Here is a 27,573-nt window from a genome sequence, read left to right as displayed (position 1 = left end):
CTCTGTAGAATCCCGGCTGATCCAGAGGTTCTGCCCAGGACTAAGGTGAGTCAAAGTCTGGTCTAGTTATTAATTTTTTCAACTCCCAACCTCTACTCAGTTCACAGGAGAGTTCGAAGCCCCAACTTGTCTCCTACAATCTCCCATGGATAGATTATATTCTTTACTACTTTCAATATCAAACCCTTTTCTAGGCCTGATCTTTCTAAACCCTGGGTACAAACCCTGGTCACATATGTGACATGAATGTGATGTGGGGTGAGATTGCACAAAATGCTTTTGTTTCCTCCTACCTTTTTCTTTGAGAACACCAGCTTGGATCTGCCAGCCCCAATGTTGGTGGCACACAGAGCAACCATGGTTGTTCACTCTGGTGAGCCAGTTAGAAAATTAAATTTACAAAGAAAGTCTATTGTGCTCAAACAATTCAAAGCCTCCATTCCTCATGTCCTTACAAAACTCGTCATTGATTGCCGAATTATCATTCTCTTGTGCCCTGATGAGGATTGCTGATGAAGAAAGACTTCAGTAGCCCATCAATAAACCACTCATTCCTTTGCAGTCAATACTTTTCAAGCGTTGTGATTTGAGAAGATCACTGGATGATTCATCACTACTCATCAAGTCTTACTCTCTATCAGGTCTATTGCATCAGTCTGTTTTGTTGAGTTGAGCATTGTTTTCCAAAACACATAAAGAACAGTTTCACCAATCATTATCCCATTTTGAGTAAGTTAGTAGGATCTTCTGCCTAGCACATGTGCAAACAACATTGTCGCTTGATGCTGAATGTGAACTTACCTTCAGGACCTGCACATGGTAGATTGACCTGCCAACACTGGAAGACAAATTTTATTGAAAAGTTCAATAAAAGCAAGGTTTCTTGATCTCTAGTCATAGCTGGCGTGTCATCAAAGTAGTAGACAATAGTGATCTCCTCCTAGGGCTCGCCGAGATCGCTGATGATTCTCTGTCTCCTTTCTTTAAGTTCACCACATTCCACTTGTCATAGTCATCTTAGGAGGTATGAATAGTCGGAAGATCTCAGAAACTGAAATCTTCTACTCAGTGTCTGTTGACCATTTCTAAGTAAAGACACTTCCATATAGGAGTAGCACTCTCTGGTCACTTGGTAGAATTCAGTTCCTTCGCCCTTGTGAAAAAAGATCATGCTAAGGTGTTGAAACACGTTTAAAACTTGTCTTTATCTGCACTGACATTGACACATTTAGTAATCCGCATCCAAAGCACTATTTGCAATAGTACCAAGAAGCCCCTGGGTGGAAGATGGATCTTTCTAAATACCTGCAAATGCAAGGATTTCATTTTGGCACTCAGGGACCATAGTTAGTGGGAATCATAACTGAAGGTCATCATTGTGTCCTTCATACAAGACCAAGAAACTGCTGTGAAGAGATGAAAACACTTCACAAATGTAGAGGAGGAGGAGGAATGTTAATCGCTGTGAACAACAACCTGGCCTCAAAGGTTTCCCCACTCTGTAAAGGGCAAGGAGATTACATCTTTATTAAAATCCTGACATAGTTCCTCGAAAGAAACAACTCGAAACAACAAATAACGATCCTTGGTTGTATTTAACTACATCCCTCTAAAACTAAGTGTGAGGCAACCTTGAGTAAAATGCTCCCTGCCGTGAGAGACCTTTTCTCTCACTCCCCAAACGATTTGTGGCTAATAATGAAAGATTTTAACGCTAACTTAATGGAGACAGGCTTGGACTCCTCTTTTCAATCTTCATTGGATGATCATGTTTGGGCCATCTCGGATATAAGGCAGTACCAACGGAAGGATGGTCAAGGTCAAAGGTGGCAGCGTATTTAAATCAACTAGGCCTCCGCATTTAAAATGGAAGACTCACCCGCTGCTTATACCCATGTATCTCCCTTCAGAATGGCCACTCTGGACTACATATGGATTTCGGTTGCCCACTTTCATCTTGTGCAGGAATTTGCGGTAACTCCCTCACCGGAAAGTGATCATGCCGTTCTAAGGTGCAAAGTTTTATCCCGGCTGTGGTTCTGCCCAAAAATCCATCTGATAGGGAAAGAATCTAACATGTAGCCCGTAAGAAAACTACGGTGGACTTTGGACCATCAGGAAGCAATTGAAGAGAAGGTTGATGACTTCTTGGACATACTGGCCCAAGAGTTTAGTGACCAACTGAGCGCATTATCACGGGAAATGGCAGTGGAGGACGTCAGAGAAAACTTAGCCATAAAAATAACTAAAAGGCCAAATAACTTCACTTCAAACACACTGCACTCCAGTGAGCACAAGCAGACTACAATGAATATTAAACAGAAATTAAATAACTTACTGCGCAGTCGCGCCTACAACGATATAGATCACATATACCTACGAGAGAGGATATCGATCAACTGCAAGGAGTACAGGAAGGCAAGGTTCACCTCTGAGAGGATGAAAAAAAGAACATCTCAGGACAATTACCCACAAACTTATAAAATCAAAGTACCAAAGGAGATTTTGGAGCTGGGTAAACAAGGGTGTTAGACCTGCCCAACCACCTACTGTAATAAACATCTCTCCTACTGATTGGGAGGCCCACATTGAAGCACTCTATGTAGAGCCCACTAAAAGCAACTGGCCTAGTCATCCCAGCTGTAGCCATACTAACTCATACATTGGATCAGAGCCCACCAACAAGATTACACCAAACTAAGTTGCACTTATTATAAAGTGAATGCACCCCAGCGGGGCGTCGGGCCCAAATGGCATATCAATAAAGATATATAAAACATCTACCCACAACTGGGCCGCACTCTTGGTCCCCCTACTTAAGACAAGTAGAATGGGTGGGCCTATACCTGACTCCTGGAGACGGCTCTCTCCTTGACCTCATCCATAAAAAAGGCCCTCGGTCCAATCCTGACAATTACCGGATGATTGCCCTCCTCGATGTTGAAGGGAAGGCCTATTCAAGTGTCCTACTACAAGAACTGACTACCTGGGTGGAGGACTGTAAATTAATAGCCTTTACTCAAACTGGCTTCCAAAAAGGCTGCCACATCGAAGACAATTTGATCTGCCTAGCCCACACGATTGAGGGCACGCTAGCTACAAAAGGAAAATCGCATTATTTGGGATTCATCGCTTTCCGAAAAGCTTGTGATAGCGTTGTTTGTCCCAGACTCTGGGAAAGGTTAAAGAAATGGGGCATCTTGCAATCCCTACTGAATGCTGTAATCGCCCAGTATTCCGATACCTGGGTAAAAATAAGAGTTTCCTCTGGATGGTCAACAACCAACAAAATCATGACCAACCGAGGTTTAAAGCAGGGATGCATATTGGCCCCACTACTCTTTAATTTGTATCTTGCAGACCTGCCCGAGTGGCTTGCTCTCTCTCGAGCATTTCCATCTAGAATCGCATCTACTAAAATTCAATCAATGCAATATGCACATGATACAATTATTCTCGATCAAACCCAGGTGGGCCTTCAAATACTCCTCGATTCCCTGGCTCTGTACTGTAAAACAAACATTTTGGAGATCAACATCGTCAAAACCAAGGAGCAAGAAAGCGCTTCTGGTATATTGAAGGGAAATCAATAGAGGTAGTGGCCACATATAAGTATCTGGGAGTCTGGATAGACTACAGAGGGAGACTGGCTCCACACATCGCTGCAATGCAAGGAGTGGCCTGCTGCCTGGAGGGGGCCTTCCTAAGAACCAAGAAAGCCCTCCATTCTCCAGATTTCTCGCCGCTAATCAGAGTGATAGGTGCCAAACTTCTACTGACCATAGTTTTTTGCGCCATAACCTTCAAAGATAAAATGTTCACCTGGCTAGATAGAGCGTAGTCAGCCTGTTTTCGCAGAGTGTTCCATCTACCCAACTCGACCTCTCACGCCCAAATTCGAAAGGAGTTTTGCTTGTCATCCCAGCACTGGATTATGAAAGCAAGATTTGTTGCCTACTGCTTAAAAAACAAAATGGCTCGTGACTTCACACTGAAGAGCTGCATATGGTCTCTGTTAAATAATCCTAGTACCTACAGGAGTCCATTTTTAATATTCTGTTTGGACGCACTAGAAACTCAAGATATATGGGCAAGTTCGCTGCCCATAGGGGTGGTTGCAAAAGTCCTGACCAAACAAGCGAAGATCTTGTCAGTGGAACATGATGCAGCAGCCGTGAAAAATCTCTCCCTTGGTGGCTGGGCGTCAAAACTCTATGACCTTAAAACCCTACCACACTATCTGTCATCCCCCATGAAGCCACCAGTGAAATACCATGTAATGAGATTACGTTTTGGCCTAATCCCCCTGATGGCGTACAAGTGGGGCATGAGGTACAAGGCAGACACGCCCTCTCAGTGCTGATTTTACAGTAATGGGGTACAAAATCAAATTCATGTCTTGTGCCTCTGCAGAACCTTATGAACCTTTTGGTTTCGTCCATTTGGTGGACCCTTAACGTGCAAACATGTCAAGAAACCCTAGAGGAGTGTATGAAGGGTGACTCATCTCAGATGACCGCCCGTTTTGTAAAATACATATCTGTGATTAATTCTATTCTACCAGTAGACGACTGACGTGAACTTCTGCCGTGCCAGCCACAATGTCTTTTTTAACATGAACCATTTTTTAACAGCGAACAGAAAGTGCTCTTAATTTTTCTTTTGTATGAATTGCAATATTTTAATGAATTGTCCAATTAATATATTATTATTATTGATATGCATAGATATTTTGAAGTTGTAGACATTGCCCAAGCAAAAACAAGCCCCTCCTGCTGGTAAAGCTATGTTCACTTCTGCTCTGGTGATTCTGCTTAAGAACCGAGATATACATTTATGGCATTATCTTGCAAGTGCCTTTATCCTGCTATTGCAGAAGTCTAAATATTCTGCTGCCTAGCAACGACGCTGGAGTCCCACTGCTCCCTGCCGTAGGTGCAGAATGTTCTGTTCGTGATGTTTTGAGTGTTGCAGTTGCTTTGCTTTCCAATTCTGCAATGTTTCTTAAAAGTATGAAAAATCAGGGATTAACTTTGAAGAAATGTAAAGTACCCCTTAGAACATATTCAGTGAATTAGAAGAAAAACACATGCACATTGGAAAGAAGGGCTAACTGGTGGCATTTCACTTGTTAGAAATGATCCAATCGATTCCCCTAATTCTTAGGGTTTAATTAACCAAGATGCTATGGGGCCCTCAGGAATCTTCTGACAGAGCCCCTCCAATTCATAATACTGGCCGGCTAAACCCCGCTTTTACCACCGACATAGCAGCAGCATGTAGAGTAAACACAGCACACTTGTCATGCATGACCAACACTGATGTAGCAAAGGGCTTGGGTGAAAAGCCACACTTAGACTTATTTAAATAGGAGATGCCAGCATGCACTGTCCCACATAAGGTAACAGCAACAAGACCTGCCCTTCCGCTTATGATCAAAACTCCAGCCACCACTGCCAGCCTGTCCCAACCTGGGGAGATGACAGACGTCCATCTCCAGAAAGGAGGGGTGCCCTCTGCCACCACTGCCAGCCTGTCCCAACCTGGGGAGATGACAGACGTCCATCTCCAGGAAGGAGGGGTGCCCTCTGCCACCACTGCCAGCCTGTCCCAACCTGGGGAGATGACAGACGTCCATCTACAGGAAGGAGGGGTGCCCTCTGCCACCACTGCCAGCCTGTCCCAACCTGGGGAGATGACAGACGTCCATCTCCAGAAAGGAGGGGTGCCCTCTGCCACCACTGCCAGCCTGTCCCAACCTGGGGAGATGACAGACGTCCATCTACAGGAAGGAGGGGTGCCCTCTGCCACCACTGCCAGCCTGTCCCAACCTGGGGAGATGACAGACGTCCATCTCCAGAAAGGAGGGGTGCCCTCTGCCACCACTGCCAGCCTGTCCCAACCTGGGGAGATGACAGACGTCCATCTCCAGAAAGGAGGGGTGCCCTCTGCCACCACTGCCAGCCTGTCCCAACCTGGGGAGATGACAGACGTCCATCTACAGGAAGGAGGGGTGCCCTCTGCCACCTCTGCCAGCCTGTCCCAACCTGGGGAGATGACAGACGTCCATCTCCAGAAAGGAGGGGTGCCCTCTGCCACCACTGCCAGCCTGTCCCAACCTGGGGAGATGACAGACGTCCATCTACAGGAAGGAGGGGTGCTCTCTGCCACCACTGCCAGCCTGTCCCAACCTGGGGAGATGGCAGACGTCCATCTCCAGAAAGGAGGGGTGCCCTCTGCCACCACTGCCAGCCTGTCCCAACCTGGGGAGATGACAGACGCCCATCTCCAGGAAGGAGGGGTGCCCTCTGCCTCTGCAAGCCTGTCACAACCTGGGGAGAGGACAGACGCCCATCTCCAGAAAGGAGGAGTGCCCTGGAGGTGCCACTCTGGTCAGGGTGCTCTGCTCTTCATCTCAGGCCATGTTCCACTTTTTGCGGGATTGTTATGCATGAATATGGAATATTTTATTATATGTTACTCCTTGTTTGGTGGGAGGCCCTGGTGTATTTATGCACAGTATTTGTACCAAACCAGACGTGTTGCCTTCTTAGTTCCTGCTTGATATCTTCTCACGTGCAGCCATTTGAGCGTTTCCAACATTTTGTTTCCAGAAGGTTTTCTAAACCAGTCCTTTCCTAAAACGTACAAATTAGATACGTGGGTTGGAACTCTTTTATTTGATGAATTGGCTGTCACTTGGCATTCCAATGAAATTTTATTTAAGGGATTTGACCTCCCTTCTGGATAATACATGCTTCAACCTCGTTAGAAATGACCAATTTTATTAAAGAAAAAACAAATGCTCAAGAATTAAGTTCTGCCTTGCTTTCGTTTTTGGGTGTTATATTCTACGTGTTCACTGTCCTGTGAGTGCTGCTAGTGCTATAGTGTTCATTTATATTTGTACTATAGTTTTACTTCTGTAGATATTTTGTTTTCGTTAGCTTCCGTTCGACAATTACAAATAGAAATCTAATGTAAATATGCATAAAAGTATGAAATAGAAACCCTGTCTGCCGTCAAGTCCTTTGAAGTTACAGTTTCTTTTTCTTTTCAGGACTTTGGACTGGACGTGGTTGCTTTTCGTGCAATGGTTGGAGAATGCCCCATACAGATCTTGGATTTAGCGGCCAGCTGTTGCAGGGTGAGTTTTTATGGTCTTTCTTTTTAACCCTCGTCCTTTAATATTAAAGCAAGATTGGATTACCTTTCTAGGGAGGTAGGTAGAGATACACAATATTTAACGTTATTGTTGACTGTCCCCTTCTTGGCGCATACTATATTCCTTTGACTGCAGAAGGCAAGCATTGGCAATGCCGATCGTTTTAGCTTTTATGCAGAGAAAATTTGCAAGGTTTACTGGCGGCAGCGGACGGTTCTCTGAAAGGATACAGCACAGGGAAGCAGTAGCAGAAGTGCAAGCTTCCATCACATAGAGAGAGAAGGTACAGCATGCACTGCAGGAGCAGAAGTGCAAGATTCCATCACATCCAGAGACCAGGTACAGCATGCACAGCTGCAGCAGAAGTGCAAGCTTTCATCACATGCAGAGACCAGGTACAGCATGCACAGCTGCAGCAGTGCGAGCTTCATCACATCCAGAGACCAGGTACAGCATGCACAGCTGCAGCAGAAGTGCAAGCTTCCATCACATCCAGAGACCAGGTACAGCATGCACAGCTGCGGCAGAAGTGCAAGCTTCCATCACATCCAGAGACCAGGTACAGCATGCACAGCTGCGGCAGAAGTGCAAGCTTCATCACATCCAGAGACCAGGTACAGCATGCACCGCTGTGGCAGAAGTGCAAGCTTTCATCACATGCAGAGACCAGGTACAGCATGCACAGCTGCAGCAGTGCGAGCTTCATCACATCCAGAGACCAGGTACAGAATGCACAGCTGCGGCAGAAGTGCAAGCTTCATCACATCCAGAGACCAGTAACAGCATGCACAGCTGCGGCAGAAGTGCAAGCTTCATCACATCCAGAGACCAGGTACAGCATGCACAGCTGCGGCAGAAGTGCAAGCTTCATCACATCCAGAGACCAGGAACAGCATGCACAGCTGCAGCAGAAGTGCAAGCTTCCATTACATACAGAGGCCAGGTACAGCATGCACAGCTGCAGCAGAAGAGCAAGCTTTCATCACATGCAGAGACCAGGTACAGCATGCACAGCTGCAGCAGTGCGAGCTTCATCACATCCAGAGACCAGGTACAGAATGCACAGCTGCAGCAGAAGTGCAAGCTTCATCACATCCAGAGACCAGGTACAGCATGCACAGCTGCAGCAGGGCGAGCTTCATCACATCCAGAGACCAGGTACAGCATGCACAGCTGCGGCAGAAGTGCAAGCTTCATCACATCCAGAGACCAGGTACAGCATGCACCGCTGCAGCAGAAGTGCAAGCTTTCATCACATGCAGAGACCAGGTACAGCATGCACAGCTGCAGCAGTGCGAGCTTCATCACATCCAGAGACCAGGTACAGAATGCACAGCTGCGGCAGAAGTGCAAGCTTCATCACATCCAGAGACCAGTAACAGCATACACAGCTGCGGCAGAAGTGCAAGCTTCATCACATCCAGAGACCAGGTACAGCATGCACCGCTGCAGCAGAAGTGCAAGCTTTCATCACATGCAGACACCAGGTACAGCATGCACAGCTGCAGCAGTGTGAGCTTCATCACATCCAGAGACCAGGTACAGCATGCACAGCTGCGGCAGAAGTGCAAGCTTCATCACATCCATAGACCAGGTACAGCATGCACAGCTGCGGCAGAAGTGCAAGCTTCATCACATCCAGAGACCAGGTACAGCATGCACCGCTGCAGCAGAAGTGCAAGCTTCATCACATCCAGAGACCAGGTACAGCATGCACAGCTGCAGCAGTGCGAGCTTCATCACATCCAGAGACCAGGTACAGCATGCACAGCTGCAGCAGAAGAGCAAGCTTTCATCACATCCAGAGACCAGGTACAGCATGCACAGCTGCGGCAGAAGTGCAAGCTTCATCACATCCAGAGACCAGGTACAGCATGCACCGCTGCAGCAGAAGTGCAAGCTTTTATCACATGCAGAGACCAGGTACAGCATGCACAGCTGCAGCAGTGCGAGCTTCATCACATCCAGAGACCAGGTACAGCATGCACCGCTGCAGCAGAAGTGCAAGCTTTCATCACTTGCAGAGACCAGGTACAGCATGTACAGCTGCAGCAGTGCGAGCTTCATCACATCCAGAGACCAGGTACAGCATGCACAGCTGTGGCAGAAGTGCAAGCTTCATCACATCCAGAGACCAGGTACAGCATGCACAGCTGCGGCAGAAGTGCAAGCTTCATCACATCCAGAGACCAGGTACAGCATGCACAGCTGCGGCAGAAGTGCAAGCTTCATCACATCCAGAGACCAGGTACAGCATGCACAGCTGCGGCAGAAGTGCAAGCTTCATCACATCCAGAGACCAGGTACAGCATGCACAGCTGCGGCAGAAGTGCAAGCTTCATCACATCCAGAGACCAGGTACAGCATGCACCGCTGCAGCAGAAGTGCAAGCTTTCATCACATGCAGAGACCAGGTACAGCATGCACAGCTGCAGCAGTGCGAGCTTCATCACATCCAGAGACCAGGTACAGCATGCACAGCTGCGGCAGAAGTGCAAGCTTCATCACATCCAGAGACCAGGTACAGCATGCACAGCTGCGGCAGAAGTGCAAGCTTCATCACATCCAGAGACCAGGTACAGCATGCACAGCTGCGGCAGAAGTGCAAGCTTCATCACATCCAGAGACCAGGTACAGAATGCACAGCTGCGGCAGAAGTGCAAGTTTTCATCACATGCAGAGACCAGGTACAGCATGCACCGCTGCAGCAGCAGTGCAAGTTTTCATCACATGCAGAGACCAGGTACAGCATGCACCGCTGCAGCAGAAGTGCAAGTTTTCATCACATGCAGAGACCAGGTACAGCATGCACAGCTGCAGCAGTGCGAGCTTCATCACATCCAGAGACCAGGTACAGCATGCACAGCTGCAGCAGAAGTGCAAGCTTCCATTACATACAGAGGCTAGGTACAGCATGCACAGCTGCGGCAGAAGTGCAAGCTTCATCACATCCAGAGACCAGGTACAGCATGCACAGCTGCGGCAGAAGTGCAAGCTTTCATCACATGCAGAGACCATGTACAGCATGCACAGCTGCAGCAGTGCGAGCTTCATCACATCCAGAGACCAGGTACAGCATGCACAGCTGCAGCAGAAGTGCAAGCTTCCATTACATACAGAGGCCAGGTACAGCATGCACAGCTGCAGCAGAAGAGCAAGCTTTCATCACATCCAGAGACCAGGTACAGCATGCACAGCTGCAGCAGTGCGAGCTTCATCACATCCAGAGACCAGGTACAGAATGCACAGTTGCGGCAGAAGTGCAAGCTTCATCACATCCAGAGACCAGTAACAGCATGCACAGCTGCGGCAGAAGTGCAAGCTTCATCACATCCAGAGACCAGGTACAGCATGCACAGCTGCGGCAGAAGTGCAAGCTTCATCACATCCAGAGACCAGGTACAGCATGCACAGCTGCAGCAGTGCGAGCTTCATCACATCCAGAGACCAGGTACAGCATGCACAGCTGCGGCAGAAGTGCAAGCTTCATCACATCCAGAGACCAGGAACAGCATGCACAGCTGCAGCAGTGCGAGCTTCATCACATCCAGAGACCAGGTACAGCATGCACAGCTGCGGCAGAAGTGCAAGCTTCATCACATTCAGAGACCAGGAACAGCATGCACAGCTGCGGCAGAAGTGCAAGCTTCATCACATCCAGAGACCAGGTACAGCATGCACAGCTGCGGCAGAAGTGCAAGCTTCATCACATCCAGAGACCAGGTACAGCATGCACCGCTGCAGCAGAAGTGCAAGCTTTCATCACATGCAGAGACCAGGTACAGCATGCACAGCTGCAGCAGTGCGAGCTTCATCACATCCAGAGACCAGGTACAGCATGCACAGCTGCGGCAGAAGTGCAAGCTTCATCACATCCAGAGACCAGGTACAGCATGCACAGCTGCGGCAGAAGTGCAAGCTTCATCACATCCAGAGACCAGGAACAGCATGCACAGCTGCAGCAGTGCGAGCTTCATCACATCCAGAGACCAGGTACAGCATGCACAGCTGCGGCAGAAGTGCAAGCTTCATCACATTCAGAGACCAGGAACAGCATGCACAGCTGCGGCAGAAGTGCAAGCTTCATCACATCCAGAGACCAGGTACAGCATGCACAGCTGCGGCAGAAGTGCAAGCTTCATCACATCCAGAGACCAGGTACAGCATGCACCGCTGCAGCAGAAGTGCAAGCTTTCATCACATGCAGAGACCAGGTACAGCATGCACAGCTGCAGCAGTGCGAGCTTCATCACATCCAGAGACCAGGTACAGCATGCACAGCTGCGGCAGAAGTGCAAGCTTCATCACATCCAGAGACCAGGTACAGCATGCACAGCTGCGGCAGAAGTGCAAGCTTCATCACATCCAGAGACCAGGTACAGCATGCACCGCTGCAGCAGAAGTGCAAGTTTTCATCACATGCAGAGACCAGGTACAGCATGCACAGCTGCAGCAGTGCGAGCTTCATCACATCCAGAGACCAGGTACAGCATGCACAGCTGCAGCAGAAGTGCAAGCTTCCATTACATACAGAGACCAGGTACAGCATGCACAGCTGCAGCAGTGCGAGCTTCATCACATCCAGAGACCAGGTACAGCATGCACAGCTGCAGCAGAAGTGCAAGCTTCCATTACATACAGAGGCTAGGTACAGCATGCACAGCTGCGGCAGAAGTGCAAGCTTCATCACATCCAGAGACCAGGTACAGCATGCACAGCTGCGGCAGAAGTGCATGCTTCATCACATCCAGAGACCAGGTACAGCATGCACAGCTGCGGCAGAAGTGCAAGCTTCATCACATCCAGAGACCAGGTACAGCCTGCACAGCTGCGGCAGAAGTGCAAGTTTTCATCACATGCAGAGACCAGGTACAGCATGCACAGCTGCAGCAGAAGTGCAAGTTTTCATCACATGCAGAGACCAGGTACAGCATGCACAGCTGCAGCAGTGCGAGCTTCATCACATCCAGAGACCAGGTACAGCATGCACAGCTGCAGCAGAAGTGCAAGCTTCATCACATCCAGAGACCAGGTACAGCATGCACAGCTGCAGCAGTGCGAGCTTCATCACATCCAGAGACCAGGTACAGCATGCACCGCTGCAGCAGAAGTGCAAGCTTCATCACATCCAGAGACCAGGTACAGCATGCACCGCTGCAGCAGAAGTGCAAGCTTCATCACATCCAGAGACCAGGTACAGCATGCACAGCTGCAGCAGTGCGAGCTTCATCACATCCAGAGACCAGGTACAGCATGCACAGCTGCAGCAGTGCGAGCTTTCATCACATAGCAAGACCAGGCACAGCATACCCTGCATCAACAGTACAAGCCCTCATCACACAGAAAGCTCAAGTGCAGTTTGCCCAACAGCAGTGCAAGTTTCATCACATATAGAGAGCAGGTACAGCATGCACAACACCAGTGCAAGCTTACATCACATATAGAGACCAGGCACAGCATGTGCAGCAGCAGCAGTGCAAGCCCTCATCGCTTAGAGAGACCAGGCACAGCATACCCTGCCGCAGCAGTGCAAGCCCTCATTGCATAGAGAGACCAGACACAGCATACCCTGCCGCAGCAGTGCAAGCTTCCATCACATAGAGAGACCAGGCACAGCATGTGCAGTAGCAGTACATGCCCTTATCGCATAGATAGAAAGACCAGGCCCAGCATACCCTGTTGCAGCAGTGCGAGCTTCCATCACATAGAGAGACCAGGCCCAGCATACATTGTCGCAGCAGTGCGAGCTTCCATCACATAGAGAGACCAGGCACAGTATGCCCAGCAGCAGAAGTACAAGATTCAATCACATAGAGGGACCAGGCACAGCATGCCCAGCAGTAGAAGTGCAAGCTTCAATCACAGAGAGAGACCAGGCACAGCATATCCTGCCGCAGCAGTGCAAGCTTCCATCACATAGAGCGACCAGGCACAGCATGTGCAGCAGCAGTGCAAGCTTCCATCACATAGAGAGACCAGGCACAGCATACCCAGCAGCAGAAGTGCAGATATTCCTCACATGCAGAGAGCAGCTGAAGCCCCAAACAAAGACAGTCCAAATGACCATTGTACTTTAGTTAAAACACAAGCAGCCGCAAAGTAAACTTCCCTCACACCCACCAGTTACAGAATAAACTCAAAGCCTATGAGATGCCCAGATAATAACACAGTGACATTCAATCAGTGTGGCGAGCTGGGTGTGGAGCAGGACAATGCTCGAGTGCGGTGTGGTGCTTGTATCAGCCGGGCACTCCAGTTCTGTGTGTTACCATAGCTAGGTCTTACGTCAGCTACAAGTGTAATCAGAAGGTCTAGCTTAGCTGATAACCTCCAAAGGTTAACAAAAGGGATTGCTTATGCCAGCCTCCCTACATACCACCTACCTTGCTTTCATTGCTGGGCTCTGCCAGGCCCGCAGACTAAGGCCCTGATTCAGCATCCCCTCTGCAGCCTGTCATCCGCCAGGAACAGAGGCGGGTGCTTCAGCTGCAGTGAAGCAGAAGATGTCTTTGAGTGGGGAAAAGGAAATAAAACATGGCAAACAAACTTGAAAGGACCTGTTATCGTTGACTTCGCGGGGTAAAGCTACAAGCTAGAACCAAGTAGGGTGTGCATGTGAAGAAGAGGCTTTGGAGCATCAAGCTGGTACTCCCAGAAGAGTAGGCACTCAGATGCGCGGCTGGTGTTTCCATTCCCTTTAATAAACAAAAGACCTCATGACTGCTCTTCGGAGCACACCTTTCTTTAACACGTTTCCTAACCTGCCTAGCACTTACCATCCTCACCCTGGATCAATGCTTTCAGGAGCCGGCCTCGTGAAATGACGGTACGTCAGAGCCATAAAAAAGCAATGCAGCCAAAAGAAGGATTTAATGAATAAAAGTTTGAATAAACAAATAGTTGAGTGAGTGATTGAATGAACACGTTGAGGTTATGTAGGGAACATCAATGACTCAGTCGCCTCTTGGTGTTGAGTTGTCAAGAGATGCCAGAGCTCTATTCTTTGAGTGATTGGAAGCTGTGCATGCCACTACGCCACAGCGTAGGATGTCCGGGTGTATCCTTTGTATTTAGGTGCTCTTTGTTGTCAAGCGGTGGTTCACCCAATAAGTGTTGGCACGCGGGAGACCTAGGCAGTCTGTCCAGTATGTATGAGTAGCTCAGTCAAATCTCTTTGTGATAGCGGTCTCTCAGTGGGTCTCCCACTAGAGGGCGCTGTGCCCTAGCAAGTGCGAGCATTCGTCTTACCTGCACCCTGTGGAGGCTCACATTGGGGCTAAGTAGCGGTGGGAAAACCAAAGAACCCATGGGTAGAGAGCTAAGCCAGAGCCGAGCCGAGCCGACCTGGGTGGGATCTGAGAGCCGAAGCATGAGCCGAGCCAGAAAAAAAATAATTGTGTAAATCCTGAAATAATATTTGGTAAACATCAGAAATTACATCTGTAGTGCTACATTGCTGTGCTTTATTAGTTACTGAATATAATATCGCGATACAAGGTGTATTCCAGGAGTAACATTCCGTTACTTTTAATTCTCACAGCAAAACTACAAGCCCCAGAATGCAAAGTGCAGTTTGGTTAAAGACAAGCTGAAGGTATCACGTGCCTGCTGTAGTCTTTGTTTTCAGCCCTGGGTCTGACCTTTACCAGCTTCCAATTCACTAATGAGCGTCACTGAGTATATATTCTCAGCCCTTCAGGATTTGAGTGCCGCAAACATAAGTTTAAAGTTCATTCTAAATGCTCCATCCTTTTGTTTGCTCTAGCTGCGACATCCAACTGACCACCCACCCCCCACTCTCCGCACACTGCTGCTTGTGTCCGGAAGTCCTCCAGCCCCCATGAAGCTAACGGGCTTCCCTTGCCGGGTTGCTTTAAGCACGAGTTTAGTAGGGCTTCTTGGCGCACATATGTGAAAAGGAAGGCTTTGATAGAACGCGTCTCGCGCCCACACGTCATCGGGCTGGCCGGTGTAAGGAGCACAGGGTAGGAAGTTTCAGTGCAAGCTTCCTCCTCAAATTCTGCTCACATCTTATTGTAGAAAAACTCAATATAGAGAGGAGGAAGAGGACAATGGAGTTTGCACCTATTTTCTATGACTACCATCAGTTTCGATGCTGGTTCCTCACCACCGGGGCGTGCATCCTGTGGGAACCAGAATCTACCCCTGAGAGCCTACTGCAGAGAGCAAAACAAGTGTGTACACGACACACCTACATACACAGGCGTTAGTCTGAACCTGAAAATGTATGATCATGGGAATGTCACAGAAACAGAATTGATTATTGTATTTATCTGAAATTGACGACCCTATTTTAAACCATACACAACAAGCATTGGTAAATGCATTAGGGTTCGCCTATAGGCTCTCCCCGTGATCTTCTCCAAATCACAACTGATGTATGGGCCCTCCTATACGATAAATCACTTAGATCAACCTGAAAAAATGTACCATATGTGGTAACCTAGTAGGTTGAACGTTCTGGAAACATTGCACATTATATCTGTTGGTGAAAAGAAAACTATTCTCATGCACTGAAAAATGCACTAATTCCCACATGCCGAGTGATGTTTAAGCTATAGTATGTTGTTTGTACAAGATAGATAATTCTCAGGTTAGGTAAATGTTAGTTCCATGCGTGCTGTTGTATAATTAATCAAACAGCGTGTCACTTATAACACTTGTTAATTACGATCACAATATGGTAGTGAGACAACACTGTAAACAAATGTGAAGATTTACGAGCTGTTGCCGGGACTGATTGTCCAAATCATGCATCGCTTAATCATGCTGAAGTGTCCCAAACAATGCTTCCAGACTCGCGTCTGACGTGCGCGTTAGTAAAGTACCATTACAAAAAAAGTGAGGATTTACGAGGTATTACCCGTGACCGCTGTTATTAAAAAGTAACATGAAAATCATGCGTCACTTAAATGTGCCAATTTCAAACATGTTGATGCGTTGTGACACAAAAACACTTCCTAAGGTTTACTGGCTCAAGGCAAGGGTTATCACTTGTATCTGGAGTCCACAATGCACGCCATGCTAGTTGTGCCTCACATAAACACTCCGTGTACAGGTAAACATACAAAATGCACTATGTTTGGGCATGCCACTAGATTATGCGAGATCAGTCGGTCATTTTATGAGTAAATTGATGTAACAGTCCATGCACCGATTGTACTGTGTTATTACCAGTATGGTGTACACCTGACCCAGCCATATGCAAATCAGTCTTGACCCTATTCCTCATGGGAACAGTCCAGCCCGATCGGCCAAGCCAGGTCTTCCCTGGCCCGGAAACAAGCATCCTGGGACCGGCTTGGGAGTAACACCCCTCTTCAGCCAGGCTAGCTTGAATCCAGTGGCAAAGTGAGCAAGGAACCCACGTCTGGGCATACCCTGGGTCTGAACTGTGGTGGCGAAGTGAGCTAAGGAACTATGATGGATTCAACTCAGATCTGTGACTGAGGATGAGTGTCTGAAAAGTTTCAGTGCTCCGTCCCTCATCTCCTTGTATTTGCTTTGTTCACCCTAAGTTGGCAGGGTATGCCCAGACATGGGTCCCTTGCTCACTTTGCCACTGGATTCAGCATGGTCTTGGACTGCCGGCCACCTCCCCCCTTAACACACTGACTGAATTACCCAATTCAACCAGTCAACACATGGGGGTCTTTGGAAGTCAGGGGGTACAGGGCCCCCCCCTGGCCGTATTTATTAAAATATAAAAACAAATCAAAACTTTAATAAATTAAACATTTCTGACAATTATTAAAATGCACATTCCAGAACATTAGATTGACATCCGTTTCAACATGGTATGATGGGCTAACCTTAACAAATATCTAGTACAGCGTGTTTCCTAGCCGAATCTAAACATCCTGAAAATTAAACTGCATTCTAATAATAAAGTCGTACGGCAAGGTCGCCAACCGGTGTCAGATCCCTTTTTAGCTGCGCTCTCACGTTCGAAATGCGCATGCGCAACCCAGGGCACGTTACACCCACGTGCGCTCCCTGAACTCCATTTAACCATAACAGGAGGGCCCAGATACTCGCGCACCTTAGTGACGTCATAGTGTTGTGAGGGGTGGCTACCAGCCTGAGGAAAGCGTAGACTCCCTCCCCCGCACCCTTTAAAAACGGGATATCATATCCTGCCCCTGAAGTTCTGAGAGAGACCAATGGCCCCTCCCGCGGGCGGCCCCTTTCGTGAATGGGTCCGCCCCCCCGTAAGGACCTTAAAATGCTGCTCACCGATTAATGACCTTACCGCCAGACACACATAATAAATACGACATTGCTATTCTAAAAGGAAAAAAGGCCTAAGGAGAAAATTGTTAATACACAGCAAATCACAAAACATATACAGATACTCCTGTAAGCGGGAAAAAGGCCTAAGGAGAGAATTAGTTAAAATATCACGGCACTGCACACAATATTTACATCTGTTCTACCTTCCAGTAACGGAAAATACAAGGCCTACTGGATCAAGCACCCTAATCCTATAGTCCGGCACATTGTCAAACTTTATACCTACCATTTGCCAGGCCCCAAGGTCTGCTAAAAAGGGATGGAGGGTGGGGAAAATTACACGGCCCCACGGTGGGGCGAGGAGCGAGCCTGGGAGCGCGGGCACAAAGAGGCCGCTTCCCGCGCTCCCCAGGCTTTTAACCCTTTCGCAGCCGCGGCCCCGCCCCCTCGCCCCGGAAGCGCACAACTACTTCCGGGGCGAGGGCGCGGGGCAAGCGACCCCGAAAGGGACGGGGTGTGGGAGGGGCCGGGCCCCGCCATGCTTGCGTGGGGGGCCGATTGGCCCCCCCTTGTCTCATGGTCTTGGACTGCCGGCCACCTCCCCCCTTAACACACTGACTGAATTACCCAATTCAACCAGTCAACACATGGGGGTCTTTGGAAGTCAGGGGGTACAGGGCCCCCCCCTGGCCGTATTTATTAAAATATAAAAACAAATCAAAACTTTAATAAATTAAACATTTCTGACAATTATTAAAATGCACATTCCAGAACATTAGATTGACATCCGTTTCAACATGGTATGATGGGCTAACCTTAACAAATATCTAGTACAGCGTGTTTCCTAGCCGAATCTAAACATCCTGAAAATTAAACTGCATTCTAATAATAAAGTCGTACGGCAAGGTCGCCAACCGGTGTCAGATCCTTTTTTAGCTGCGCTCTCACGTTCGAAATGCGCATGCGCAACCCAGGGCACGTTACACCCACGTGCGCTCCCTGAACTCCACTTAACCATAACAGGAGGGCCCAGACACTCGCGCACCTTAGTGACGTCATAGTGTTGTGAGGGGTGGCTACCAGCCTGAGGAAAGCGTAGACTCCCTCCCCCGCACCCTTTAAAAACGGGATATCATATCCTGCCCCTGAAGTTCTGAGAGAGACCAATGGCCCCTCCCGCGGGCGGCCCCTTTCGTGAATGGGTCCGCCCCCCCGTAGGGACCTTAAAATGCTGCTCACCGATTAATGACCTTACCGCCACAGGCCAGGTAGTTGACCGACTATCTGGCCCCCCCCAGAACACACCCCTTATAAAAAGGTCATACTCTCCCTGCAAAAACTTCCACCCATGCCAAGATATTCCTTATAAAAAGGGCATTCCCCTCCTCCGTCAAGTGGACCCCGTCCCGCAGGTAGAAGTGCTCCCCCCAGATGCACCCATGAGGAATGGTCTGTAAGACCGGAGTTCTAAATAACTTGTCCAGCTTGTTGTTGACCCTCTTTAACGAGCTATTCAACGCGCTGACTGAGTCTCCCCCTCTCCATTGCATCCTTGGTATCAGTTGTGACCATACCACCACACTACCCGGTAACCGCTTCACCAGCCACCCTGCTGCTGCTATAATCTCTTCCAGGAGGACCCTTCTACCCAAACCTGTCAGATCGTTACCCCCTAAATGAAGGATCACCGCAGAGGGAGGTGTAGCATGTCGTGCTAGTAAGTCCGACATATAGTCCCTGAACTGATTGAGGCGGAGCCCCCCCCTGCCATGGAAGGAGACCGTGCACCCCCTACTCTCCACCCTCTGTTTACCTGAACCTGCAAGAAAAATTGGGTTAGCACGCTTGACATACGAATGCCCCACTACCCAAACTACCACTTTCTTCTGCCTGTCCTCCTGGTTCCTCCGTGATGTAGACAAGTTGCCTTGATGATCCATGGGTAGTTTCCGTCCTGCGTCACAGGCCCGTGAAACTGTAAGTAACCAGAAAACAGCAGGTATTAGAAATACTCAACATGGCGGCAGCTCTCACAACATGTGCAACCGCACATAGCGTTTATAGGCACTTGAGGACCATCTCCCAATCCTTTGCACACTAGTTGTGGTCAAACCCCTGGCTGTTGCTTCCGTGGCTGCCCCTATCCGGAAGGAGTGCGTTCCAAACTCTTTGTGGTTATAACCAGCCCTTGCCATACTCATGGCTAGTACCCTCTGGAACTGAAATCTGGTCAAAGGAGTCCCATCCCCATGCATTAGCAGTGACCCCTCACACTCCTGCGCCCGCTGTCTTATCAGATCCTCAACATGTGTCACCGGGCAGCAGGGATTGTTCCTTGCACGATATAACGCCAGGCTTTGGCCCCTAGCTTCCTGATCTGTTTTAGACTTTCTGATTATGATCCACATAGTGTCGCCCTTTATGCTGACATCCCGCAGCTGAAGGCCGCCTACCTTATCACCTTTGTTGGCCGCCACCAGTTCACCCACCCGAAATGCCCCATAAAAGGCTAACGAGAACGCGGCCTTAAAGAGGCCCACCTCGGACGTAGAGCTACATGTGTCCGGTAGGGCTAGGAGTACTGCTGATAAGCGTTCAAAACCTATTGGTTTCCTAGAATCTGTGGAAGGGGGCTGCATGCGCCGCCACCCCTTCAACGCCTTCTGAGCCAGGAAGCTGTTAGTAGGATCCCTCGCCCCTTTTGCACGTGCGAAGAAGGAGACAGCCGCCTTGTGCCTGTTGGCTGTCGCCGCCGTGCGCCCTTCTCTGTGTAAGGTGCCTATGTACCCATTGAAGCTAGTTCCAGAGTCCACCTACTCTCCCAGCCCTGGCCCAGAAAGTGACAATAAGACCTGAACGCCCCTTCGTATGCCGTCCTTGTCTTGGGTGCTAGGCTGGCTGCCACGAGGTCATGTAGTTGGGGGCACCAATTTGCCAGAGAGTCGATGGGAAGTGGGCCGGGATTGTCTCTGCCTCCGGCAAAAGCTCCCTGAATACCTGCATCTTAAAGCGAGAAAGGGCATCAGCTGCATTGTTTAACACCCCCGGGACATGTTGTGCCCTGAAAAGTACATTCAATGTCATGCAACACAACACAATCTCTTTGATCAAGCGTAAAATGAGTGGGCACCTTGCAGCTTGCTGGTTGATGCATTCAACCACTGTCATATTGTCTGACCAGAAGATTACCGATCGGTTGGCCAAATCCTCAGGCCACACTTTCAGTGCCACCCAGATTGGGAAGAGCTCGAGGAAACCAATGTTCACCGTCAGCCCGCTCTCCTCCCACCAGGCGGGCCACTTCTGTGCTACCCACTTCCTTCCGAGGATTGCACCAAACCTTACACTGCCTGCCGCATCTGTCCATAAACCAAGGTCCTCAGAGGACAGCGTGGGTGCACCCCACAGCACTCTGCCATTGAAGTCCTCCAGGAATGCAATCCATATCCGCATGTCCTGGCGAACCTCAGCAGATAGCCGTGTCCGGTGATGTTTTTCCCGAAGACCCCTCATGGCCTGTGCAATTGAGCGAGAGAAGGGGCGTGCCATGGGAATTACTCTCAATGCAAAATTTAACTGCCCCACTGTCTGCTGCAACAGCCCTAAATTCACTTTCTTTGCTTGTAGGCACAGTCCTAGTGTATTCTTGAATCTTTGAATCTTTTCCTTAGGTAGTCTAAAACAGCCCTCTACTGAATCCAGCTCAATGCCTAAAAATTCGAGGCATGTTACTGGCCCAACTGTCTTCCCCTGCGCCAACGGGACCCCGAAAGAGCGCATGAGCATGCAAAATTCCTACAATGCTGACGCACACTCCCGTGAACCCGCCGGACCCAGAAAAAGAAAATCATCCAGGTAGTGCATGACCCACTGGTGACCCGTACGTTGTCTTAAAGCCCATTCCAGAAAAGAGCTGAACTGCTCAAAATATGCACATGAAATTGAACAGCCCATGGGCATACACTTATCCATGTAGTACTTCCCTTTGAAAGAGAAACCTAGAAGGTGCTGATCCTCTGGGTGGACAGGGAGCAATCTAAAGGCTGACTCGATGTCTGATTTAGCCATCAGTGTTCCCGCGCCCAAACCCCTCAGCATGTCCGCTGCCTGATCAAAGGACGCATACTTCACACTGCAAACTGAATCATCGATAGCATCATTCAATGATATACCCCTTGGTGCTGACAAATTGTGGATAAGCCTAAATTCCCCCTTCTCCTTCTTTGGAACCACTCCCAAAGGGGAGCACACAAAATTTTTCGTGGGAATGACATGAAAAGGTCCCGCTACCCTACCTAAACGCACCTCTTTACCTATTTTTGTCGCCACCAGTGTGGGATTGGAAAGGACGGATAGCTGATTTCTGCACTGTGGTGTCCCCACATACCCCCCAGCAGGAATTCGGAAACCATGAGTGAAACCTTCTTGTAACAACCTAGCAGACGTGTGGTTAGGGTACCTGTTCAGCCAGGGGATCATAGCTGACAACTGAATGGGTGAATGTGCAATAATGGGGTGGATCTTACCATTCGGTTTTCTTGCTACCCCTGTCTCTTGAGCCACTGACAACTGAATGGGCGAATGTGCTATATTGGGATGGATCTTACTATTCAGGTTTCTTCCTTCCCCTGTTTCCCGAGCCACTGTTTTTATTTCGGTATGTTGTTTCTGGGTGGGAAGGGTGCCCACATAGGTTGCACGCGTGCCTGAACTTACAGGTGCCCGGTGCCCTGTGGCATGTCCGCCTGTTGAAGTCCCAACATACTCCCTTCGCCCCTCCATTGCCTCTCTGTTTTTGGCCCGCTTCCCCACCCTGTGCTGATCGAAAGGGCTGTTGGAATGGCTGCTGCGGCCTGGGGGAATAACCTTTATTCGGGGTAGCGCTAGTGCTTGCTCCCTGCCCCTTCTCAAATTGATTGTGCCATGAAATAGAATCCACCTTGTCCCATGACAAAGTCTTATCAAATTCTTTAGATTTTCTGAAAGCGACATCATATTCTTTCCACACATCCCCTGCATGGTTCTCATGGAACATTGTGATCCTACTCTGATAGCAATTCATAGCTGGTTGCATTCCCTTAAAGCGTTCGCCAATTACTGCTCCGTACACTGCAAAAGCCCTCACCCAGTTGATGATGTTTTCTTCCACCCTAAATTTGTACAATTTTGCTCTCCATTCACTAGGCAACAACATATCCTTCTGTGATTTTGCATATTCCCATTCTCTGTTATCTATCAGTAATGAAAAAATATTAACATATTTGTCAGCCCATATCATTTCCTTCACACTTTGTGACACATGCTGCGCCAAGCACTCTCCCCTAGAGGGCAATGTTCCCTCGCCCAGCAGTGGCAGGGCAATCTCCTTACCATTGTCGCTGGGTAACGTCGCTTCCGCGGTCTTGGCACCGCCTCCATCATTCGCTGGACCTGTTTGGGGAGAAACTGGTGCCGGCGGCGTGGCGCCCCGACCACTAGCCAACAGTATCTGATTAACCAATGTTTGCTGCTCTGCTGTGAGGGCCATATTGGCCGGCAGCGCTCCCCCGCTCAACCACGGGAGGACAGCCACCACCTGGGCTGCCAGGTCTGTTGGCACTGGGCCCGACGCAGGGATAGGGGCAGGGGCCGCACCCAAGGGCACCGGCGCGTGTGGTGGAGCCACAGGCGGCACCGGTGCCGCCACCGGAATGACTGGCACGACTGGTACTGCCAGTGGCAGCTGGGGCACCGGTGCCGGGACGCCCAACGGGACCTGAGGTGGCGGGATAGGTGCAGCAGGAGGTAGAATGGGAGTAGGACTCTGTGGGCGACCACCCACCCTCTTATTTCTTGCCCGCCTGGGTGGTGTCACAAATACCCCCCTTGGCTTGGGCGGTACTATCGTACGCTTAGGTCTTCCAGATGGCCCTGCCTGGGCATCTACCTTAGCCCCCAATTCTGCTACAGTCCTGTCCAATTTATCAAATTTCCCTAGTCGCTTGTCCATTGCAGACATTCTGCGCATCATTTTTTGGAACATTAAACCTACATTCGCATTCCCACGCCCCCTTCTTTGAGACATTTTATGAGCACACCGTGCTCCGTACCTGACCCAGTTGAAGGTGCACGAGCTGGAATACCAGATCCAATTTGAAGGCGCCTGTGCTGGGGTAGGAAGACCACAACCTAGTCTTGCAGTCCTGAAAAAGAAAGTACGTTACACTTCCAATAGTGGGTGCATGGAGTAGATAAGACCCTATACCAGTAAACAAATTGGCAAATTCCAGGGTGGGTTACCTATTAACTTGCAAAGAAAACAATACCTTAGTAAACAATGCAGAAATGAGAATTTCAGGGTGCCTTGCAAGTCCGTCACCCCTCAGAGTATCCAACTATTTGATCGTAAATAATAAACGTGCCTTGAGGCTAGACCTACCACCTCCGTAAAACACGCAATTCAGATCATACACATTCAGATCCTATATATACCCATGCAATTTGTAGCTAAGTCAAGTCCTTGTATAACAGCAAAATTAAATTTTTTTGCCCTGAGTGCCTTGACCAGAAATCAAACTTTGTACATACACTGCCTGACCTCTTTAAAGTGTAAATAATATACACCCCTCAAAGCATTTACCTCATTAGTTTGTAAATAAGCGATAAATACTTAAACTGTCACCAGTTGCATATGCACTGCTAATTTCGCGCACCGTAAGCACTATTATTGGTAACCATAAATGCTGTGAGCAAACAGGCAAGAAAAAACAGGCAAACAGTCAAGAATGTGATCGATAAGGTGACTAAGCTAAGCCTTCGTTAACCGTAAATGCTGTGAGCAAACAAGGCAGGAAAAACCGGCAAACAGGCAGGCAGGAAAAACAGGCAAACAGACAAGATTGTGATCGATAAGGTGGCTAAGCTAAGCCTTTGTTAACCGTAAATGCTGTGAGCAAACAAGGCAGGAAAAACCGGCAAACAGACCAGAATGTAATGAATCAGGTCGCTTGGCCTCGTTAATTATTTCACTTAAATGAGACCACGTACCGCCCACTGTACTTGCAACGCTGTGCTGGGCGGTTTAAAAACCGGCTTTTCCCCGACGGCGCTAAGCCTTCCTGCCGCTGCCCCCCGCCCCGCAAAATACCTCGTGTCCTGCCGCTCCTTAGACTATGCACCGCACGGCTGTGCGACTCCTCTCACTCTTTGTCCCGCGCTCTCCCGGTGTCCTTAGAGCAGCAACCGCTCGGCAACGTCCACGACCACTCGACAAAGTCTCCCGCTCTGAATCTCGAGGGCGCCGGTCTGGGCTCCACGAAAACCGAGTCCTCCGCAGCGACCAGTTCGCAATGCTCCGATCCAACGCGGCGGTCTGGGCTCAGCGTCCTCCGGCAACACAGGAACCTGCAATAAAGAAAAGAAAAGAAAATTACACGGCCCCACGGTGGGGCGAGGAGCGAGCCTGGGAGCGCGGGCACAAAGAGGCCGCTTCCCGCGCTCCCCAGGCTTTTAACCCTTTCGCAGCCGCGGCCCCGCCCCCTCGCCCCGGAAGCGCACAACTACTTCCGGGGCGAGGGCGCGGGGCAAGCGACCCCGAAAGGGACGGGGTGTGGGAGGGGCCGGGCCCCGCCATGCTTGCGTGGGGGGCCGATTGGCCCCCCCTTGTCTGCTAGCCTGGCTAATGAGGGCTGTTAGCCCGAAACCGGTCCCAGGGTTCTTGTTTCCGGTCCAGGGAAGACATGGCTTGGCAGTTCGGGCTAGACTGTTCCCATGAGGCACAGGGTCAAAACGGATTAGCATATAGCTGTATCTGAATTAGGGTGACAAAGTGAGCTAAAGAACGATGATGTGTTCAACCCAGTGTCTGAAAAGTTTCAGCTCTCTGTCCGTCATCTCCTTGTGTTTGCTTCGTTCGCCCTAAGTTGGCAGGGTATGCCCAGACGTGGGTCCCTTGCTCACTTTCCCACTGGATTCAGGCTAGCCTGGCTGATGAGGGGTGTAAAAGTGACAAACAAAAGAACCAATGAAAAGCAAGGGGGATGGATTTAAGCTCCTTTTAAGTTATATTTAATACAATAGATTTCACAATGATTCCTAAAAAGGGAAGGTACTCTATTTCCCCATATTCCACCTTGTACCAGCTGCTTTATGATGGCATTTCTGCACGGTGGTTTGGGCAGACTCAACAGGGCACTGTCCATGCATCTTTCCACAGGATTCGTCTCCCTGGCTGTTGTTGATGTCGGCGTCGCTGCTTTACCTGCTTGGTGTTGACGTTGTTGAGGCTGACATTTTGCTCTGATTGCTTTCTGTTCTCTTTCCAGCTCGAGGCTTTCAAGAGACCGTCTTTCTCGGAGCTCCTCGATGACCTGGAAGATCTTGCCGAAAGTTTGGACTCTCAACCGGACAACCAGAGTTCGGACTGATTCTACCTCTGAAGCCCACACATCAGAAGTAACCTGTAAATAAACTGTACAAAGGACTTGTAAAAAGCAAACCCACAAAAACAATACCCTGATATTTATTGAACTATATTTTGATGGTCTAATTCCTAGTCAGGAAAATATATAAGAACATTTTTGCTATTACATATTTTTTGTAGTAAGCCATATTTAACTGTATTAAAAATTAAGGATTAATAATAATCCTCAGTGAAAATAGTGACTATTGTACAGCGAATTTTAGAAGAAGAATATCCAACATGTCTGCAGCACAGACTGATGAGTTCATATATCCCTGGAGGCTTCTAGTGGCTCGACATTAGCTCCCTCATTTACAGGCTCCTATCAATGCGCTATCCCATACCGCCCAGCTGTGGCCACAGAAAAACGACCAGGATTCGTAAAATCACAACGGATGGAAGGACACCGAATATTCCTGCCTGATGTGAAACTGCTATTTTGAAAACTGAGAAGTCCTTTTACTTTCTGTATTGTGCAAAAAAAAAAAAAAAAAAACACATATGGCTATTGACTCCTATAGATTGACCTAACTTTGAAGCAGTCACTTGGAGAACATTACTGTCTTGATCTTATCCGTCCTTGAAACAGAACATTTTTAACTGGGAAAAAATGATTTTGAATTTGTTATATTACCAGTTCTTATAGCGTATGGTCCTTTACTTGCATCTAACATACAATACAGAATAACTGAGCAACAGACTATGTGGTGTAGATATTTACTTGTGAGGGTGTTTGGACGATCATGGTTTAGGAAGCTCTTATTTATTGCAATTTTTTTTACGTTGTGTCGTTGTTGGCAAGAAAAACGTTCTGTAGTCAAAACTCTATATGAAAAAAAAATCCTTGATTGTTGGTTTGCTTAGTTTCTGGTTTGAGTAGAGTGATCATGTCTGGTAATGCTGTGGGTGCATCTTGCAGTTTGGAAGAGACTTGTCTTGGGTCCATTGTTTGTCTAAGTGTGCAGCTTTTGTTCTTTTAAGCACTAAATTGTCATTATGTTATTTGTGGTCATTATAATTTGAGAGCCTTTATTTCCGAAGAGAAATGACATGCTTGGTCTTTTATAACAGTATCTCGATGATTGGCATGAAGGAGATCAAAATGTTGATTTGAGTTTTAAGTGTTATGTGGATGTCATTTTTTATTTTAGTTTGGATTCCATGTTGTTTGTTCTGAGGGAAAAAGTGTTTGTTGTTTTTTTCAGTATTAGTTTACTCCCATTTTGCTTTGTATTGAGAAACTTTGTAAATTTTTCTTATCCCATATTCTCTTTGTTAGAAGAAAAATCCGTCCACCTAGAGAGAGCCAGTCCCCCGCACGAATTTCACTAAATTTGATATTCAAGAGTAATTTAAAAATGCCTGTATAATTGTGTGCAGATTTGTCAAATGGTGCTAAACTATAGGCAAATCAAAAGATGCCTTTTCTCTGTAAAGATGTACATAAATATAACCCTTTGCAACTCGCCTGGTGCCTTTCCATAAAGCAAATAGCTTAAAAAGTACTGAATGGAGCTACTTAATCCTTTGGATTTTGACCGACATTTATTTTGCTGAGGCATTCTGTTGGCATACTTGAATTTAGTACCCATGTGCTTTGACATAAAGCAATCTATGTGCTTCCTTCCTTCCTGTGTGTTGTCAAATAATTGTCACCATGGATCAGCAGAACATGCTGGACGAAGGTCCAGCAACGTTTTGGGATAACATGCAA

At 48.4% G+C, this 27,573-nt stretch overlaps 1 long non-coding RNA gene across 1 annotated transcript; it reads left to right on the top strand.

Moving 5' to 3' along the window:
- LOC144754347 (uncharacterized) lies at positions 1 to 26,103 on the top strand. Its single transcript, XR_013594714.1, has 3 exons — positions 1 to 45; positions 7,061 to 7,147; positions 25,723 to 26,103. It is a non-coding gene; the product is annotated as an uncharacterized LOC144754347 (long non-coding RNA).
- The last annotated feature ends 1,470 nt before the right edge of the window (positions 26,104 to 27,573 follow it).

Source organism: Lissotriton helveticus, chromosome 5_1, assembly GCF_964261635.1.
Source record: "Lissotriton helveticus chromosome 5_1, aLisHel1.1, whole genome shotgun sequence".
NCBI lineage: Eukaryota > Metazoa > Chordata > Amphibia > Caudata > Salamandridae > Lissotriton > Lissotriton helveticus.
Note: the sequence above shows the minus strand (reverse complement) of the source record. Positions and strands in the feature narration are given on the sequence as shown.